The sequence below is a fragment of the Tenrec ecaudatus genome, chromosome 5 (genome assembly GCF_050624435.1).
Source record: "Tenrec ecaudatus isolate mTenEca1 chromosome 5, mTenEca1.hap1, whole genome shotgun sequence".
NCBI lineage: Eukaryota > Metazoa > Chordata > Mammalia > Afrosoricida > Tenrecidae > Tenrec > Tenrec ecaudatus.
In genome coordinates, this window is record NC_134534.1 from 25,681,835 (window position 1) to 25,702,179 (window position 20,345).

A 20,345-nucleotide genomic window follows, 5' to 3' on the forward strand; every position below is an offset into this window, starting at 1 on the left:
TCATCATGCAAGCAAATTAGCTCATGATCTCTGAGTAAATAATACTAGTACATTGATACTATCTTTTAAAGAAGTGAACCCAAATTAAATAAGAACTATTTTAGAGCATTTCAAAGTCCTTTTGTTTTTTAAATTAGTTAGCCTAATACTTTATTTCTTAGGTGTGTGTATTTTTGGTAAAGCCCAAGCAAGGTAGGTCTTTTAGTAGCATGCATAAACTTTTAGCATAGAACAATATTCAAACAGGTTTAAAAACACTCACATGCTAGTGGAATTTATTTATTTGTATGGTTTCATAAAACTAAAATATCTGAAGAATTGACTCATGTATAACCTAGCACAATTATATTATGTTCTTGTGAACAATTTATCTTCTAGATGATTTTAAATATTAATTTAAGGATTATCTGATATCTTGACAATATTTTAAAATGATTCTACAGAATTTCTTCTTGACAAATAGATTCTCCAAAAATAAGAAGTATTTTTATTTTTAGCACAAATTTATTTTTTAAATTAACAATAAATTCATCCAAGTCAAAATTCATACATTCAGATTGCATTTAATATAAGAATTTTGCTAATAATTTTCTATAATATATTAATTTAAACTGTTTCTAAAATATTCTAAGCAGATTGCATGTAGGAGTTAAAAATATTACAAAGGATCCTATTTGATAGCTTCTCTCTTGACACAGTTGCTTAAAGTAGCAACTGGTTTGTATTTAGAGAAGCATCGCTGCTAATGTTACAGCTGGTTTTCGTTTGCAAGTCTGGGAAAAACAAATCTAATGCGCAACCTACAGCCCCTTCCAGACTGTTTATATACAAAATCTGCTTGATTAGAAGTTGAAAGTGCGGCTGGCAGAGTTTGCTGCGTTCAGGGGCCTGGGTCTTTGATTCGGTGTTTTCTTGCTTTTCTTTCTCTCACGGGCATTGCATTCTCACTTAATGCATGTCCTTCTGGTGGATCTGCTGCTCTCAGCCTTCCAACAATTGATAGATTTAGGTTGTTACTTTCTATGGGCTCCAAGAGAATGTGTGTCTGTGTGTGTGTGTGTGTTTGTGTGTGTGTGTGTGTGAAATGTTTGGTTGTAGTTGCCTTGCTACAATGCACTAAAGACAAAAGTTGGGATTTATAATTTCCCCTCATAGAAATAAAGGGGTATCTTGGCACTTGCAAGTACAATCTCTGTAGCTTTTGACTTATTCCTTAACGCTCCAATTATTTACAGGTCTGCTTGTCCTTTTTAAATTTTTTCCAAATATTATCACCAGGTTTTCCTTTTAATCTTAGTGGGTGTTTACTGATGTTTTGTGCTTATTATTTCTTTTTTCATTTAAATGATGACTTATGATATTGATGACAGCTTCATGTGCCTAAAAGAAGTTTGTTACTATGGCTTTAGGAAAGATCCGTTCAAATCACTTGTCCCTATGCTAATTAGAGTATTTGGTTAGTCTTAATTATTGAGTTGCTGAAGTTCTTAAATAATTTTGATATTGTAGTTAAATTATTAGTGAATATGTACATTGCAAATACTGCCCTCTGATCTGTGGCTTGATTTTTCATTTTTCACTATATTTTGATAAACAGATATTTTAAATTTTAACTATTTAATTTATTTATTAGTTTATGACTTTTGTGCTCATCCTGAGAAACATTTGCGTATCCTGAAATTGAAATAATTTATTATTTATATATTTTCAAATATTTGTGTATCTGTGTAAACTCTATTATAGAAGATTATCTTTCATTCAATTTTATATGTATATAGGATGTCTAGGTGATTTTATAACACACAGATATCATAGTGAAGAATTGTTTTGCCACTTGACTTTCCTTTTAGGAAATCCTAGAAATGACAACTCAATATAAATATTATGTCCCAGATGACTGCCTCTGGGCATGTTACAATTTAGCATACTTCATGGAATTTGAAATAAAATTCATCACACACACATCCCCCCAAATACTCCCATCTTATTTTTATCCTCATTTGTATTATAAAATTACTTCACTACATTTTTATAATTTGGTCACTGCCATAATTTTGATCATTAACAACCTAATTGTGTCCACATGCGAACCATACATAGATCAAGAGGCAACCATTTGAACAGAACACGGGAATGCGGTGGGACTTCATATGGAGAAGGTATTCTATAAGGCTGTCTCGATCAGCCATATTGATTCCGTCTAGAGGCTGCAGGCTCTATTAGAGAAACTGGACTTTGACATTCTTTGAAGAGCGTGGCATCACGATTGGAGGAGAACACTTTAATAAGCTATGATAAGTGAATCATACAACCCTCTGCACGTATTGCTGACTCTTATTGATGAAGGTCTAAGAAGACAACCTTCAGTCTTGTGGGAACACAGAAGAAAACCCCTCTCAACTGGACGATAAACTACATCCTAATAAATGGAGAAAATCAAACTCATCAAGAGTCTCATTTTACTTGAATCAACAATCAATATCTATTGGAGTGGCAAAGTACCAAATGACTAATTTCAGCGTGGTGTTTGCCATAAATATAATAATAAAAAAATAAACATGACATTTTGATTATTGCATGTGCCTGCTGACATGTTGTGAACTTTTCAATCACCTTCTATGTGTGCAAAAAACACATACAATATGTTTGTTAGACATAAGAAGGACAGAGATTTGCCTTTGACTAATCTAAGCATGTAGGGAAGAGAATTAGTGATGAAACAATAGGATCTAGGAAAATATGGAAACTCTCTAAAAGACAATAGGCCCATCCAATGAACTGAAACATTCCAATCATCAGGAAGTGGTTTCAGGAAACATTTTGTACTGTTACAAGTAAAGTCAGCAGGAGTGGACAGTATAAGAATTGACCAGAAAACACTTTTTTCCTGGTCAAAGATTTGTATTACAGTTTGTCATGTGGTTGAGTTTCTAAATGCTATTCATCTTTACTATTTTCATATGTAATTTATTTATTAGTCTACTTACAGAATCATGACAGATATAAATGGTATAAAATATTCAGTATCATAATACATTGGATAGTTTTAATAAAATACCTGGATTCTGACATACCAATAGGCTACACAGGTGTTAAGGACAGGGCCAAGGAATAGTTATCAGAAAGAATCTACAGCCACCTTATTGTGTGTTTCTACTCATGTGCTTGGTTGACCATAACTTGCTGGGTGAAAGCTTTAGGTGGATAACTTGAAGGTCCACCATTTAAACCAACCAGCTTCTCCTTAGGAGAAAGATGATGCTTTTTGCTCCCATAAAATTTTGTAGCCTGTACCTTCCCGATATGATTGCTGAACTCAAATGGCTGCATAAGAAAATGTGGTGAAGAAAGCTGATGGTGCCCAGCTATCAAGAGATATAGCATCTGGGGTCTTAAAGGCTTGATAGTAAACAAGCAGCCATCAAGCTCAGAAGCAACAAAACCCACATGGAAGAAGCACACTAGCGTGTGTGATCAAAATTCAAAATTTTGCAGGGATCAGGTATCAGGCATCAAGGAACAAAATATCAAATCATTGTGAATGAGGGGGAGTGCAGATTCCCCAATGTAGGCAACTGGACATCCCCTTATGGAAGGGTCACAGGGAGGAGATAAGCCAGTCAGGGTGCAGTGTACCAATGATGAAACAGACAACTTTCCTCAGTTACTAAATGCTTCCCCGCCTCACCCCACCCCCCACTATCAGCCCAATTCTACCGTACAAATCCGACAAGGACAGGGGATATACACTGGTACAGATAGGAACTGGAAGCACAGGTAGTTCAGGACAGATGAACCCCTCAGGATCAGTGGTGAGAGTGGCAATATTGGGAGGCTTTAGGGAGGATGGGGTTAAAAGGGGGAACCGATTACAAGGATTTACATATAACCTCCTCCCTGGGGGATGAACAACAGAAAAGTGGGTGAAGGGAGATGTTGGACAGTGTAAGATATGACAAAATAATAATAATTTATAAATGATCAAGGGTTAATGAGAGAGGGGGAATTGGGGAGGGAGGGGAATAAATAAGGAACTGATAGCAAGGACTATATGAGCCCCCAATAAAATGATTAAAAATAAACTGGTCCAGTAGACAGCATAGTTATAAGCAGAAAAAAAGATGAAAAGGGATTTCATTTTATTTGGATGCACAATCAATGTTCATAAAAGAAGGATTCAAGAAATCAAAAGGTGTATTGCTTTGAACCTTTTCCAAGTGTTAAAGTGAAAAGGTGATACTTTGAGGAATAAGGCGTGTCTGGCCCTAGTCATGGTTTTTTCCAATTGCATCATAAGAAAGTGTAAACTAGACAATAAATAAGGAAGCTAAAAATAATAATTTATGCTTTTGAATGATAGTGTTGTTGATGAATTTTGAAAGTACTATGGATTTCCAGAAGAATAAAAAAATCTATCTTGAAAAAATAAAAAATAAATTTGTTGCTGGGTCTGGGAAACACGCAGGGGTGAGTCTATTCTGTTTTACAGGGTAGCTTTGAGTAGCAATTGAGTGGATGGTAGTGGTTTCTTTGTTGTGATTGTGGTTGGTTGGTTGTACTTTTTCAGCACACACTACTCATGTCTACATGCATGTTCTTGGGCACCCTTTCCCTTTTTTTGTGTGTGTGTCTCTGATTAAATTTGCTGGCTTGGCGCTCACTCCTGATCCATGGTATTCTAGGACACTCGTCCCCTACTTGATGCTCTTTTCTAGGATTCACAGGGCTTCATCTTTCACCAATTCTAGAAAACTCTCAACTATTATATGACTAATATGTCCCCCTCCCTTTTTTTCCTATTCTTCCCCAATAGACAGCCATCCTTCACCCTTCTGCGCTCCATGCTTTCTTCACCCTACTGCTTTCTCTCCAAGGTTACACACTCGCTCCTGTATGGCGAGATGAAGAACGTCTTTACCTCAAGGAGTGCTATAAACAAACTCAATTACTTATTAGACCGCCAAATAAAAAGACCACAGGGCACACTTGTTGCCAATGGACCCTAGTGATAGGCCTCTACTTGATGATGGGGCCTTCGAGACCATATCCCAAACCTATTCAAGATGCGTGATTGAAAGTGGCACAATTCCAATTACTGTCGTTCTCCCTTCCGCCTGAGTCAGAAGAAACAGGTTTGATCTTCTCTCTTAAATAACAGAGTGACAGGGAGATGCAAAGTAAATTGTAATTTTAGGCTATTATTACTCGCTTCAGCACACCCAATAATTGCCTTTACCATCAAGTGTGTTTAGCCCTTCTGCCAGAGCTGCCAGCCACCGTGGGTTGGGGTGAATAGAGGAAGAAATAATACATGCTATATCAATAACTGTTACTAAATAAATAAAAGGGAGTAAAACCACATTTTGTTTCTCTTGCTAAAATATTAATAAGGTCCACAAAAATAGTATAGTAGAATTTGCTTACTGTTAAATTGACTGACTTTGGTAATCGCCTTGTACGGAAACATAGTCCTCACTTTAATTGAGTGTAGACACTTGTATTTACCCTACAGATGCCAGAGTGGCTAGTTTATTCTCTCTACTAGACACACATGTGCACTCACTTTTCTGCTCCACTGCCCACAAATGTGTAAGCACAAACACTTTAATTTACCAAAAACTTATGGAACTTCCATTGGGAATGCAAATAGATTAGAAACAAAGCCAATTAAAATTTTGAGGCACCTAAGGCAGTTAGTTAATGAATCTTCTCTGACTCTTCCCTTTATATATCACTCTGAACTTCAGATTATTCAGATTAACCATTGGATAGCTCTCAAGGACAGGCAGGGTTTTAAAATTTTCTTGTCAAGATAAAAAGGCTCTTTCAGATCTTAGTAAAGCAAGGATTCATGAGTGTATACAACTATTTGTTGTTTATACCAGGCATGTTGCCAAAAAGAATGGAGGTGGCTTTTAGTAAAGAAAGAGACTAAATTAAACCATTAAAATGGGTTAAAGCTTAGAACAAGAGGTGACAATGAGCAAGTTTAGACTCTTTCTTCCATGGATTACATTTATTCAATCTTTTATAGCAAATCTGTGAAAAGATTTACTTCCTCTAGCCTGCTTCCAGTAAAATAGCACTGATCTCCAAATAGGACATCAAACATGGTATTAAATTACGTATGTTTCCTGTATAAGCCACTCACTCTCTCCACAAACATTGATTTTTTCATCTGTATATGGAATAATTAAAATGTCTGATATATTATCTCATAAAAAATCACTTTCTGCTTCAATAAATAATTTTTGATAGTACATTATAAATGTCAAAGGAAATTCTAAATAAAATATTATATTCTATTTCCTTTAGAATAATTTTCTGTGAAATAATTTAGATGTACTAATATATGTACATGTTATTCTATGGAAATATAAATATCTGCAGAGAACCATGTTAAAAGTTGAAACTTTCTGTGTTCTACTCTGTGCCATGCTGTTATTGTCATCAGTTACCATTGAGTGGGTTCCACCTATAACGACTCTATAAATAGAACACAACACTGTCCTGTACTGTGCCATCCCCACAATTGTTTCCACTCTTAAACCCATCATTGAAGCCATGGGGTCAATTGATCTCCTTTCCCTCCTTCACAGCACCTCTACCAAATAGGATGTGTTTTCTAGGGATTTGTCTCCCTGACAACATGTCCAAAGTATCCAAGACCAATTCTTGCCTTAAGAAGCATCCTTGCTTCTTCCAAGACAGATTGATTTCACCTTTTAGCAGTCCATGGTACTTTCAATATTCTTCTCCAGCACCATAAATCCAACGCAACATTTTTACTTCAATCTTCTTTATTCAATGTCCAACTGTCCCATGCATATAAGGCAATTGAAAATACCATGCTTTGGGTCAGATCTACCTTACTCCTCAAAGTCACATCCTTGCACTTCAATACTTTAAAGAAGTTTCGTGCTGCACGTTTGTGCAATGCAGCACCTCTTTTGATTTTTGGTAGATGCTTCCAGGAACATTGAACCTGGATCCAAGCACGACAAAATCCTTGACCAAGCCAATCTTTTCTCAATTTGTTATGAGGTTATTATTGATCCAGTTTTGAGGATTTTTGTTTTCTTCGCCTTGAGCTGTAACCCATAATGAAGGCAACAACCCTTGGTCTTCATTAGCAAGCATTTCAAGTCCTTACTTTCAGCAAACAAGGTTGTGTCTTAGCTCTGTTAGTAAATTTTTGTACATTCCCGGTACTACAGTTTTCTTCATATAATCCAGTACCTCTGATTATTTGCTCAGCATACAAATTGGATATAAAGGTGAGAGGATACAACCCTTTATTCACCTATCTTGATTTAAACCATGCAGTATGCTCCTGATTTCTTCTCTCTTGATCCATGTACAAATTTTGCATGAGCACCATCAAGTACTCTGGGATTTTCATTCTTCTCAAGATAATCCATAGTATGTTATTATCCATGAGGTCAAATCCTTTGGCAAAGTCAGTAAACATCTTTCACTTATTCTTTGGTTCAGCCAAGATCCATCTGACATCAGTAATGATAGTGCCTTTTCAAGACCTCTTCTGAATCCAGTCTGAATCTCTGGCAGGTTCCTGTCAATATACTGCTGAAGTAATTGTTGGGTGACCTTCAGCAAAATTTTACTTGCATGTGCTATTAATGATAGGGTTCTATAATATGAACATTCTGTCTGATCATCTTTCTTTGAATGGGTAAAAGTAGGAATCTCTTCTGATCAGTTGGCCAAGTAGCTGTCTTTTAATCCTTCTGATCAGTTGGCTAAGTAGTTGTCTTTCAATCTTCTTAGCATAGATCAGTGAGTGCTTCTAGGGCTTCATCATTTTGATGAAACATTTCAGTTGCTATTCAGTCAATTCCTGGAGCCTGGTTTTTAGCTAATGCTTTCAGTGCAGTTGAACTTCTTCCTTAACCACCATGGTTCTTGTGCAAATGCTACCTCCTTAAATTGATGAATGTCAACTACTTCTTTTTAGTACAGTATCTTTGTATATTCTTTCAATATTGTTTTGATGCTTCCTGAATTATTCAATATTTTGCCTTTGGAATCTCTCTGAATTGAAATTCCAGGTTTGAATATCTTCTTTAGCTCTTTCAGTTTAAGATATACTGAGCATGCCCTTCCCATCTAAGTCATTGCACATTTCATTATAATATTTGACTTTTTCTTCTGGATCTGCCCTTGGAAACTTTCTATTCATCTCATTGATTTCATTATTTTTGCTTTACTTGCCCTATGACATTCACTTTTGTCTTTTCCTGATATTCTTAATGCTAATCAGGTCTTCAGTTGTTAGTGTTCAGTGTGGCAAATTTGTTCTTGAGATGTTCTTGAAATTCAGATGAGATAAGAGTCAGGATAATATTTTGACTCTTCTGGGCTTGGTTTGCTTATCTTCCTCTTTATCCTGAACTTCCCTATCAGCACTTGAGGAACTGTTCAATAGTCAACTCCTGGCCTGATTGTAGCTGCTGCTATTGAGCTTCTCCATTGCTTCTTCCCACAGATGTTTTCAATTTGATTCTGTATATTTCATATGGAGGAGTCTATGTGCGTAGTCACCTTTTGTGTTTTTGAAAAAAAGATATTTGTTATGAACAAGTGGCTGGTCTTCTAAATTCTGTCATGTCTCTATCTTCATTTCCATTACCAAATCCATAATTTCCCAACTGCTATTCCTTCCTTTTCTCCAATATTTACATTCCAAGTACCAGTAATTATCAAAGCATTTTGATTGCATGTTCAATCAATTTCCAGTTGAAGTAATTGGTAGAATTCTTCAATTTCTTACTCACTAGTTTTGTGATTGAATAATAGTTGATATGAACAATAAATATGAACAATAGTTGTATTGATTTGACCTCTTGAATATGGATAGATAGGATCTGTGCACAAACAATATTGTATTTCATGATTTTGCAAGGTCCTTTTGGACAATGAATTTCATGCTATCCCTTTTGATTGTGTTATCTTTTCTAATTCAGATTGGTCCATATCAGTCCATTGCAGCTCACTAATGCATAGGATTTCAATCTTTATGCATTCAATTTCATTTTTGATGACTTTAAATTCTCCTAGTTCATACTTTGCACATTTCAAGGTCAGATCATTAACAGATATTTGCAGCTATTTCTCCTTTCCTTGAAATGTGCCCAATCAACTAATGCAAATCCTGGAGACTCCACTCCTACAGCTTTGCCCAATTCTCGTCACCTTGCTGAGTCCATGCTGAGTCCTCAGATCCTCCCTGCTCATCTTTTGAGAGGTCTATGACCCTTGTGGCCCATCCTCAGAACCTCTTTCCAGCAATGTTCTGTAGCCATTAGTCAGGCCTTCAGTCTTTGGCAATGACTCAGAACTCTGCCTAAGGTTGTTAGTGGCTTCTTTTTTGAAGTGGGCAGATAAATCCTTCTTCTTTGTCTGTTTTTCTTCTGGAAGTTCCACTGAAATCTGTTCACTTTGAGTATCCCTGCTGGCCTTACAGTCCAGTGACATAGCTTTTAGTTTCACAGTAACGCAACAGTAGAACAGCTGAGAGACAAGTGGAGAGATGTCACATGCACCTCGGGTGAAAACAGAGAATTCCAGAAAGGTGTTTGTATTTTGTATGGAAAGGCATCTGATGTCATCAAGCATAACACACTATGGATAGTCTTCATTGGAATGGGAATTCCAGACCACGTAATTGTTCTCTTGAAGAACCTGTACATGTATCAAGAGGAAGCTGTTGGAACAGAACCACATGATCATGTATGGTTTAAAAATCAGGAAAAATGAATCTGAGGTTGTAGCCTTTTAGCAGACTCATCTTTTTTAAAAAAATTAATTTTTAAACCATTTTATTGGGGGCTCATACAATGCTTATCAAGATCCATACATGCATCCATTCTGTCAAGCACATTTGCACATTTGTTGTCATCATCATTTTCAAAACATCTGCTTTCCACTCACATTTTAATCAACTTAATTTTACCCGTTACAGCAGTGGTTCTCAAACTTCCTACTGTTGCGACCCTTTAATACAGTTCCTCATGTTGTGATGACCCCCCAACCATACATTTTTTTTCGTTGCTACTTCATCACTGTCATTTTGTTACTGTTATGAAATGGGCAACCCCTGTGAAAGGGTCGGTCAACTTCCACAGGGGTCATGACCCACAGGTTGAGAACCACTGCATTATAGGAAAAAGTGAGTAATTTTTAAATGATTCTTTTTCTGAAGGGTAGTGCTTTGAAATGGAACAAAAAATTTTAAGTTATCAACTAATATTTTTTTTGTTTTGTTTTAAACATTTTCTTAGGGGCTCATACAACTCTTATCACAGTCCATACATATACATACATCAATTGTATAAAGCACATCTGTACATTCTTTGCCCTAATCATTTTCTTTTCTTTCTTTCTTTTTTTTTCCCTTTTCTTTTTTTACATTTTATTAGGGACTCATAAAACTCTTATCACAATCCATACATATACATACATCAATTGTATAAAGCACATCCATACATTCCCCACCCCAATCATTCTCAAAGCATTTGCTCTCCACTTAAGCCCTTTGCATCAGGTCCTCTTTTTTTTTCCCCCTCCCTCCCCATTCCCCCCTCCCTCATGTGTAATTTGTAATTTATACATTGTTATTTTGTCATATCTTGCTCTATCCGGAGTCTCCCTTTCCCCCTTTCTCTGCCGTCCCTCTCCCAGGGAAGAGGTCACATGTGGATCCCTGTAATCAGTTCCCCCTTTCCAACCCACTCATCCTACACTCTCCCAGCATCACCCCTCACACCCTTGGTCCTGAAGGTATCATCCACCCTGGATTCCCTGTGCCTCCAGCCCTCGTATGTACCATTGTACAACCTCTGCCCTATCCAGCCCTGCAAGGTAGAATTCAGATCATGGTAGTTGGGGGGAGGAAACATCCAGGATCTGGGGGAAAGCTGTGCTCTTCGTCGGTACTACCTTGCACCCTGACTGGCCCATCTCCTCTCCTAAACCCCTCTATGAGGGGATCTCCAGTGGCCGACACTTGGGCCTTGGGTCTTCACTCTGCACTACCCCCTTCATTCAATGTGGTATATCGCACTGGCTGGTGTGCTTCTTCCATGTGGGCTTTTTTGCTTCTGAGCTAGATGGCCGCTTGTTTATCTTCAAACCTTTAAGACCCCAGACACTATCTCTTTTGATAGCCGGGCACCATCAGCTTTCTTCGCCACATTTGCTTATGCACCCGTTTGTCTTCAGGGGTCCTATCATGGAGGTGTGCAGCCAATGATATGATGATTTTTTTGTTCTTTGATGCCTGATAACTGATCCCTTTGGGATCACTCGCTCACTCAGGCTGGTGTGTTCTTCCATGTGGGCTTTGTGGCTTCTGAGCTAGATGGCCGCTTGTTTATCTTCAAGCCTTTAAGACCCCAGTCACTATCTTTTTTGATAGCCGGGCACCATCAGCTTTCTTCACCACATTTACTTGTTCACCCACTTTGGCTTCAGCAGTTGTGTGGGGAGAGTGAGCATCATAGAGTACCAATTTAATAAATGAAAGTATTCATGCATTGAGGGAGTGCTTGAGTAGAGGCCCAAGGTCCTTCTGCCACCTTAATATTAAACCTATAAATGTAGACAATTAGATCTATTTCCCCATCCTCATATATATGTTTGCATGTACACGTCTTTGTCTAGACCTCCATAAATGTCCCTTGACTCCCAGCTCCTTCCTCCCTCTCCCTTGACTTTCCTCCTGCCCCACCACCATGCTCCGTCCCCACCTGGGCTACAGCTATACCTCTTCTCTACGCAACCTTAACCTTGATCGTTCCCCATCAGGCCTGTCACACCCCCCTCACTACCATTTTGGGTCCCATGTGGTTCCCTTGTCCCTGTGTTTATTAACACCACTTCCTTACCCTCCTCCCCCTCCCCCACCCGGATCTGTCTATCCCCCTGGAACTGTCTGTCCTATTGTTTTTCCTCAGACTCATCATCTTAATGATGTGTAAATAATCAGAGCAGCTGCGTGATCTAAAGAATTCAGGATCAAGATTAGAGGAAGTTTCATTAACAGCTTTTTATATGAAGATGACATAACCTTGCTTGCTGAAAGTAAAGAAGACTTGAAATTTCTGGTGGAGATCAAGTATTGCAGTCTTCAGGATGGATTATAACTTAATATAAAAAAGAGGAAATCTCTCAAAAGCAGATCAATAAAATAGAACTTTTTTATCCACAACCCTTATTAAAATTAATTAAAATTAATTCCTTGTCAATATAATTTCTATTTATTTTTTTTTAAAAATTGGTGTTGATAATTTTGAAAACTTGAGCATTCAGAAACCTGCTACTTATATGACTTTTTTCCTTTTGGCCAGAGGGATTAGAATCTATCAATATATTAGGACTGATTAGAAATAAAAAATGCATGAATCAATAATTAATTTCATCATATATATTTTATTAATAATATTCCTTGTTATAAAAACACATTTATCTATGAAGATGATGTACTTATTAGAAAGTACAAAATAAAAGGCAAAATCATACTTATAGCAACCTGTTGCCAGAGTATATATATTTTTGATATTAACTGTTTACTACATTATTTAATATACATCAATTATTGTTTCTATAATCTGTGTAAATTCTTTTAAATTGTTGGGTACATAAAATATATAACTGTAATATTTATACATAGTGAGTATTATATTTAAATACACAGAAACATATCAACCTCTTAACAAGAAATCTGCTCATAATTTGCTCCCGCCTTAGCCCATTCCTCATTGTACTGTGAGGAGCAAGATTCTTAATACTGTGTTCACGTTCTTTTTATATTTTAAGAAATAGAATGTGTTAACATATTTATTCCTAAATAACCTGTTTAATTTTCCTTATTTTTAACATTAAATATGTTTGTGTGTACACACACACACACACACACACACACACACATACACTTTTTGAAGCTTGCTTATTTTACTCAACATTTTCAAGTTCATTGATTGTCATAATTTTTATTAAATAAAATACATATATCATGTTTTACTCTAATGAATATAGTTCATTTTATATTTTTATAGTAGTTAGATATTGGTAATTTTAAAAATTCATTTTTATGTATGGTTTTTATTTTATTTGTTTACTTTTAGATCATTGCATTGGGGCTCGTACAATTCTTATCACAATCTATACATACATCCATTGTGTCAAACACATAGGTACATTTGTTGCCATCATAATTCTCAAAACATTTGCCTTCTACTTGAGCCGTTAATATCGGCTGCTCATTTTTCCCCCTTCCTCCCCACTCCCCCCATGAACCCTGCATAATTCATAAATTATTATTATTTTTTCATATGTTATACTGTTTGATATATCCTCCTCACAATTCTCTACTCCCCTGGAGGAGGCTATACATATATTCTTGTAGTCGGTTCCCCGCCCCCCCTCATTCCATCCACCCTCCAAGCATTGCCACTCTAATCACTGGTCCTAAAGAAGTCATCTTTCCTGTATCCCTGTGTTTCCAGTTGCTATCTGTACCAATGTACATTCTCTGGTCTAGCCAGATTTGTAAGGTAGAATTGGGATCATGATAGTGGGGGGGGGGGCAAGCATGAAAGAACCAGAGGAAAGTTATATGTTCTATTGTTGCTACCTTGCACCCTGACTGGCTCATATCCTCCCACAACACTTCAATAAGGGGGTATTCCGTTGCCTACCAATGGGATTTAAGTCTCCACTCTGCACTCACCACATTTACAATTATATAATTTTTTTGTTCTTTGATGCTTGATACCTGATCCCTTCAACAGCTCGTGGTCACACAGGCTGGTGTGCTTCTTCCATGTGGGCTTTGCTGCTTCTGAGTTAGATGGCTGCTTGTTTATCTTCAAGCCTTTAAGACCCCAGACACTATATCTTTTGATAGCCGGGCACCATTAGCTTTCTTCGGCACCTTTGCTTATGCACACTTTTTTTTCAGTGATCATATAAGGAAGGTGGGCACCCACTGAAATGATCTTTAGTTCTTTGATGTCTGATAACTGGTCCCTTCTACACCTTGTGGTCAGACAGGTTGGTGTGCTTCTTTCATGTGGGTTTTGATGCTTCTCAGCTAGATGGCTAGGGGACGAGTCTTTCTTTATATGTCCAAATTACATGAGACAAAGTTTCCTTGCCTCCACGGAAACTCCTGTCTGTGTTTCTTCCAAGATAGACTTGTTTGTTGTTTTGAAATTTCATAGTACTTTCATTATTCTTTGCCAACTCCATAATTAAAATGCATTGATTCTTCTTCAGTCTGCATCATTTAATGTCCATCTTCATATCTCTACAAGATAATTGAAAATTCCATGGCTTGGGTCAGGTGCACCTTAGTCCTAAAACTAATGTCTTTGCTTTTCACCACTTTAAGTGATCTTGTGCAGCAGTTTTATCCAATGAGTCAGTAGTTTCATCTCTTGACGAATGCTTCCATGAGCATTGATTATGGATGATTATGGATACAAAACAATTACAATTATAATTTCAATCTTTCTCTGCTTAACATGATATTACCTACTGATCCAGTTATGGGGATTTTATTTTTTGCTGCTTTCAGCTTCATCAGGAAGTACTTCAAATCCTTACTTCCACAAACAAAAGGTGTCAGCTGAATAACACATGTAGTTAATGAGCCTTCCTTCATTTCTGATGACACATTCTTCTTCATATGATTTAATTTCCCAGGCTATTTGCTCAGCATACAAATTGAGTGAAAATGGTGAAAGGATACAGCCTGTTACTCCCCTTTCCTGATTTTAAACCATATATGATTGTCTTCTTCTGTTCGGACAACCATCTCTTGATCCATGTAAAAGTTCTGTGTGAACACAATCAAATGTTCTGGATTCCCATTTTTCTCACAGTTATCCATGGTTTATTATGATCCACACAGTCAAATGTTTTGGTCAATAAAATACAAATAAATATATTTCTAGTATTCTTGCTTTCAGCCAAGATCCATCTCATGTCAGCTGCTGCAAATCCTCTTTGGAATTTTACCTGAATCTCTGGAAGCTCACTGTCAATGTACAGCCAATTGACCCAATGCAATTGTTAGATGATCTTTAGCAAAAGTTTATTTGCATGTGATAATATTGATACTGCTCTAGAATTTGAGCATGCTGTTAGGTATCCTTTCTTTGAAATGGGTACAAATATGAATCACTTTTTAGGCCAAGTAGTGATCTTCCCAATTTCCTGGCATACATGAGTGGAATTTTCTAGTGATTAGACAACTTTTTGAAAAATTTCACTTGATATTTCATCAATTATGGGAGCCTTGTTTTTGACAAATGCTGTTAATAAAGTTTGAACTTCTTCCTTCACTACTATTGGTTCTTAATCATATGCCACTGTTGAAATGTTTTAACATCAATGAATTATTTTTGGTACAGTGACTGTGTATTCTTTCCATCTACTTTTGATGTTTCCTCTATCATTCAGTATTTTTTCCATAGAATCTTTCAATATTGCAAAGCAAGGACTGCACTTTTCCTTCAGTTCTTTCACTTTAGGGTGTGTTGTCCATGCTTTCTTTTTTATTTTCTAACTTTAAGTCTTTGCACACTTCATCGCAACATATGACTTTGTCTTCTGGATCTGCCCTTTGAAAATTTTATCCAGTTCTTTGATTTCATCATTTCTTCCTTACTCTTTATCCACTTTATTATTTAAGAGCGAATTTAGAGTCTCTTCTGACATCCTTGCTGGTTTCTTCTTTCTTTTTTTCTGTCTTTTAATGACCTTTTGACTTATTCACATATTATGTTCTTGATGTCATTCCACAGATCATCAGTTCAATTTATCAAGCCTTTTCTTGAGGTGTTCTTCAAATGCAGGTGGGATAGAATCAAGTTCATACTTTAACTCTGTGGACTTAAAAAAAAAATTCTTCAGCTGAATTTACATAGGATGATTTGATCTTTTCTAAAGTCAGCCCCTGGCCTTGTTGTAGCTGCTAATATTGAGATTCTCCTTTGTTTCTTACAAAATTGACTATATGTAGTCAGTTTTATTTCTATGTATTCCATATGAAGAAATACATATGTGAGGTTTCATTTTATGTTGATGGAAAATGATATTTGCAATGGTTCAGTCTTCCAGCATGGACAAACTACACGTTCTTTGTAATCTGCCCTTAGACTGGAAGCTCCGCTGAAACCCATTTACCTGGGATGACCCTGCTGTATCTGACATGCCAGTGACATAGGTTATAGCATCACAGCAACACACGATCCACTATAACCTGACAAATTGACAGACAAACTGTAGATATGAAAATACGCCATTATAATAAAGAGCTTGGTTTATCAATGATATGTATAAAATACCGGTGAGACATCCAGTAGCAATTTCAAGTAGCTGTTGTTAGGTGCTTAGGCGTGGTTCGCACTCACAGGGGCTCTATGTGCAACAGAGTGAGACACTGTCCAGACCTGTGATTTCCTCACAAGCTTTGGAATTCTCGAGCCCATTGTCGTAAGCTCTGTGTCAAACCATTCTGTTGAAGGTCTTCCACTTTTTCCTTCCCCTTTATGCCAAGGCTTTTGCTAATTGGATATACACATGTGGAGGTAGGAGAGAAAGAAACCATGCGGGAACTATGGAATACATTGGACGAAAGAGAGTATGCGCTGTAGATTAAAGTGTGGATGCTCTAGGCTTCGAAATAAAGGCAGTGAGAAAGATGTAAAAGAGGAGGACATGTAAGGGAGGGTCCAGGGGAAACAGATTGTGGTACTTTAAGAACCAAGGCAAACAAGTAGAAGAACACCCAGAGAGAACTTCTGGCAAATGGTGAGATGAAAGCTCCAGGATAACCCACGACAGTGGAAAAGGCCTCATTATAATTGGAAACAGCAATAACATGTGCACGTTGAATGAACATGTTTTGTGGAGAGTGCTGGGTAAAAAATTAGATGGAATTGTTGGCTTTAATTTAATTTAAAACCAGCATAAACAATAGTTAGGTAAAGTATATATATATATATATATATATATATATATATATATATATATGAGTTTGATAGGCACTGTGAAGTACGTCTGAACTCCTAACTTCAAAGTCAGCAGTACAAATTCACCAGTCACTCTGCAGAAGGAAGATGAGGCAGTGCATTTCCATGAAGATGCATTGCCTTAGAAACCATATGTGTGTAACTATGGACAGGGATCAAGTCAGTAGCAATGGGTTATTTATACATATTATATTTACTTGATGGGATGAAATATAAAGATGAGTAAGATGCATCACAATTCATACAATTACAAGGAAATATGTTTAAACATGTTTGCAATCAGTGGATGTCGCAAACAAGTTCTTTCAGTGTTACACTTGCCTTAGTCTGATGAGGGTGGCTTCAAATGGAAGAGTGTCACTCCTAGAGGTCAACAAACAGAACTTGAACTATTTACAGGATTTTCTTTTTTCATTTTTATTTATTTATTTTGTTATTGTTTTTAGTTGTTGTTTTGTTTTCTTTTGTTGCTTTTTTTGCTCTGTCTTGTGATTTTTTGTGCCTATTTTTATTTCTGCAGGTCCATCTAGATAAGATAGGCTGGATGAACCATCTGGAGGAGAAAATAATGGGACTGATGGTTCCAGGGGGACATGGGAGAGGGGCATATAGGGGAAAGGAGGTAGTGTTGACCCACCAAGGGACAAGGGAACAAGTGATCCAAATCAATGGAAAGGAGGGTGTGAGAGGTCTGGTATGGATTGATCAAGGGCAATGTAATCAAGAGGAATTAGGGAAACCCAAATAAAGGCTGAGGATGATAGGGGGACAAAAGTAAAAGGAAATAAAAGAAAGAACTAGGAGGCAAAGGGCATTTATAGAGCTTTAAATACAGGCATTTTCATATGTAAATATATTTTTATAGAATGGTGGGGAAATAGATCTATGTGCATATATTTATAGGCTTAGTATTAAGGGTAGCAGATATACATACTCACGTACTTCCTCAATCTAAGAACACTTTGGTCGATTAAATTGACATTCCATGATGCACACCTTTCCAACACGATTGCTGAAGACAAATGTGTGCATAAGCAAATGTGCTGAAGAAAGCTGATGGTTCCTGGCTATCAAAAGATATAGTGTATGGGGTCTTGAAGGCTTGAAGTTAAATAAGCGGCCATCTAGCTCAGAAGCAACAAAGCATACATAGAAGGAGCACACCAGCCTGTGTGAACACGAGGTGTTGAAGGGATCAGGTATCAGGCATCAAAGATCAAAAAAATCATAACATTATAAATGAGGGGGAATTCAGATAGGGGACCCAAAGCCCATCTGGAGGTAGCTGGACATCTCCTTACAGAAGGGTCACAGGGAAGAGATGAGCCAGTCAGGATGCAGTGTAGCAACGATGAAACATACAACTTTCCTCTAGTTCCTAAAATGTTTCCCTCCCCCCACCCTCTAATATGATCTCAATTTTACCTTACAAATCTGGCTAAACGAGAGGATGTACACTGGTACAGAGGGGAACTGGAAACACAGGGAATCCAAGACAGATGATCCCTTCAGGACCAGTGGTGAGAGTGGCTATGTCAGAAGTTGAGGGGAGGGAATGTGGGGTGGAGACTGGGAGCAGATTATAAGGATCTGTGTGTGACCACCCTGGGGGACAGAAGGTGGGAAGGTGGGTAGGTGGAGATGTTGGACAGTATAAGATATGAAAAAATAATAATAGTTTGTAATTTATCAAGGGCTCATGATGGAGGGGGAGTGGGGATAGAGGGAAAATGAGGAGCTTTTACCAAGGGCTTAAGTGGAGAGCAAAATGTTTTGAGAATGATGAGACCAACAAATGTACAAATGTGCTTGACACAGATGATGTATGTATGGATTTTGATAAGAGTTGTATGTGCCCCCAGTAAAATTATTTTTTTTTAAAGGGAGAGTGTGATTGAGAACAAAGGATTCTGAAGGGTTCTGTTAGGCCAGTAATTCACGGCAGAGGTGACAGTGACTATGTGTTAGGAATTCCAAAGGATAACCTTGATGAATTTTCTCAGAGAACATAACATGGTCATGAGGGCTAATTATGAAGAAGATTTAAGAACATTAAAAATTGTAACCTCGCTGTTTGCTGCCAGTAATATGCTTTTAACTCACAGTGAGCCCATAGGGTAGAAAGGAATCCCCCATAGTCTTTCCAGAGTTGGAAATTTCTATGAGAGAACAAAGTTGTGTCTTTCTCCTTAGCAATACAACTGGTAGCCTTGGTTTGAAAATAGCCAGGAAATTTTAGGATTTACTCCCATCACTACAATGAATCCACTCATTTTTTGAGGGGACCATGGACTACTCTACTAGAATTTCTTGGGGAAAACCTTGCTTCGCCCAAACTATAGTGCTGGCTTTGCTTTTTCAGATTTCTTTTTATTCTCCAAACTCAAAGAACAATCCAAATAAATGTAAGTTGTGGTCCTTTGAGTATACCAAAGTGCATTTGGTGTGACATAAATTGGAGAACTCAAAAGTTTTCAGGAAAGGATGAGATAAATGGTAATACTCTATTCAGATATGTACAGACCAAGATGGCTGTAATAAAAAACAATAGCTTCTTATTATATTTTTTCTTAATAAAGATAACACTCATTGACTAACCATCAAAAATCATGATTTAGAGTGATAAGAGAAATTCAATAAATCATATTTTTAAAATAATGCTAAAGAAAGGAGAAATGTTTGCTGAATGTGTCTCAAAATACTAAGTGAAAATTTATGAGGGGTAGAGTAAAGGAAAAGGATTGGTTTTAGAAGAATCCATGAAAAGCTATATCCTTAGTTCTCCAATAAGGCCAAATCTGAAATTGATGTTGGGGAGTGTGTCCATACATTGGGCTTCCTGGTTTCCTGCTATTGCAGGATTGAAAGTGTGCTTTCACTGAGAAGTTTTCTTTTTGTTTTGTCTTGTTTTCTTGGTTTAGGATTCATTAGAAAATCGTTTCTCTTAGGAGTGCAATGCATTCTTTATGTATTTGGTTTGAGTTAATTTCGCATCAGTAACTACATTCAAAGTTTCTGTTTTTCTTTGTAAGCATAATTATCAAAATAAGTTTTATTACTTTTTGCTTCATCTTTTTTCTCTCTCTGAAATTACTGGTGGCTGAAACAGAGACTTTCAGAAATATAATGTTTTATTGACTACACAAAGGCATTAGGTACTAGGGATCATAACAAACTATGAATAGCTTTCAGAAGAATGGGAATCCCATAATAATTAATTTCGATCATGAATAATCTACAAATGGACCAAGAGGCAATTATGTGAACAGCACTTGGGAAGCCTTC

General features: G+C 37.0%; 1 protein-coding gene across 3 annotated transcripts in view; it reads left to right on the top strand.

The window, feature by feature from the left end:
* Positions 1 to 20,345, top strand: part of CSMD3 (CUB and Sushi multiple domains 3) — a 1,306,760-nt gene that overhangs the window by 152,791 nt on the left and 1,133,624 nt on the right. The window lies entirely within an intron of this gene.